This window comes from Microtus ochrogaster, chromosome 15 (genome assembly GCF_000317375.1).
Source record: "Microtus ochrogaster isolate Prairie Vole_2 chromosome 15, MicOch1.0, whole genome shotgun sequence".
Taxonomy (NCBI): Eukaryota; Metazoa; Chordata; class Mammalia; order Rodentia; family Cricetidae; genus Microtus; species Microtus ochrogaster.
This window is the reverse complement of record NC_022017.1, coordinates 1,061,503-1,063,242: the sequence shown is the minus strand read 5'-3', so window position 1 is coordinate 1,063,242 and position 1,740 is coordinate 1,061,503. Positions and strand designations below refer to the sequence as shown.

Here is a 1,740-nt window from a genome sequence, read left to right as displayed (position 1 = left end):
CAGCTTCATCTCTGGCGCCCGCTGATGTCAGAGGACCGCAGACTCCCTGCACTCCCGGGATCGCTCTCAGGCTGCCGCCCACCTGGACTGCCCTCTTGACTCCTGGACAGACAGAGTTGGAGGCATAGGCCTGTAATCCCAGCTGCTTAGGGACTGAAACAAAAGGAGCACAGATTCAAAGCAAGCCCGGGTAACGTAGAAAGACACTACTAAAAACAATTTGTGTTCGCTCCAGCAGCACATATACTAAAATTGGAATGATACAGAGAAGATTAGCATAGGCCCTGCACGAGGATGAAATGAAAATTGTGAACCATTCTATATTTTTTGAACAAGTTCTAGGACAGCCAGGCATACACCGAGAAACCCTGTCTCGAAAAAATCAAATACATTTTTAAAAACTATCTCAGGCCGGGCTGTGGGGAGGCAGAGGCAGTTGCATCTCTGTGAGTTCGAGGCCAGCTTGATCTACAGAGTGAGTTCCAGGACAACCAGGGCTGTTAAACGAAGGGGGGGACCACCTCCCTCACACTTTAGCTGACACCTGTAATACTAGCACTCTGGAGGCTTGAGGCAGGAGGATTACCTTGAGTTCCAGTTCAGTTTGGGTTACATGGCGAATTCCAGGCTAGTCAGAGCTACATAGCCGAATCCTGTCAGAAATAACAACGACAATGCAGCTTCTTTTTAAAGGCTGGGGATATAGGTCTTGCCTAACATGGGAAGCCCTGGATTCATTCCACAGCAACGATCTCACACACACGGGGATAAAGGAAAATGAGCTGCCATCCTCCCTGAGGGCTCCCTCTCTGACTCTGCAGATATATTCGGTCACTCGCACTCTCCAGGTTGTGAGCTCTACAGGGACCATGTCTATTCACAGACTAGATCAGGGGACCAACTCCCGGGATGCTGCACCCCGAAGCAAAGCCTCCTCCTCTGAAGCTGACCCTGAACTACAAAACTGGAGTTACCCTGGTAGACCTCACTCGGCCAGAGAATGAAACGCTTCCTGAGTGTACGAAAGGGCGGGTTCCCCGGGCTTCAGGTGGGAGAAAGGGCCGTCACTTGCTCCCTTGCCCGTGGGGAGGAGGACATGTCCCTGGCAACCCTGGCACTGGGTTTGAGCTCTGCCAGCATTCAACCCGATTGGGATTCCACTGAGGAGGGTCCAGGCAGTCAGTGCCTGTTTCAGCTCTGAGCCGACCTGCATGCGATTCCCACCGTGGCTGCCAGGGGGCAGTACGAACCCCCAAATCACCTCGAGCTGTCTGCCCTCACCATTCTCAGGAATGAGCCCCTTGCCCTGGCCCTGCTGCTTCCCATAGTGGTCATAGGCCCTAAATCGGTCGAGGACTAGGCTGATTCAGGGGAAAGGAGCCCTGCCTGGCCAGTAATGAGCCTGGCACAGCTACATGTGACCTAGGCGGGTCAGTTTCCTCTGAGCTGTAGGCTCAAGTGCCTGCATCACCTGGGAAGAACGCAAAGGTGACCGTTCCAGGGAGACAGGAGTAATAAATGAGAAGCATTTGAAGTGATGACATGTTAATTTGATTAGATCATTTCATACTGTATATTACTTTGATCCTTATAAATGTATACAAGTATAATGTGCATTTTTAAAATGAGTTAATGCCGGGCGATAATAAATAAATAAAATGAGTTGATAACTTTTTTTTTTTTTGGTTTTTCGAGACAGGGTTTCTCTGTGGCTTTGGAGCCTGTCCTGGAACTAGCTCT

General features: G+C 50.4%; 1 non-coding gene across 1 annotated transcript; it reads left to right on the top strand.

Moving 5' to 3' along the window:
• Positions 1-222: 222 nt before the first annotated feature.
• Positions 223-328, top strand: LOC113456773. The gene has a single exon (XR_003377514.1). It is a non-coding gene; the product is annotated as a U6 spliceosomal RNA (small nuclear RNA).
• The last annotated feature ends 1,412 nt before the right edge of the window (positions 329-1,740 follow it).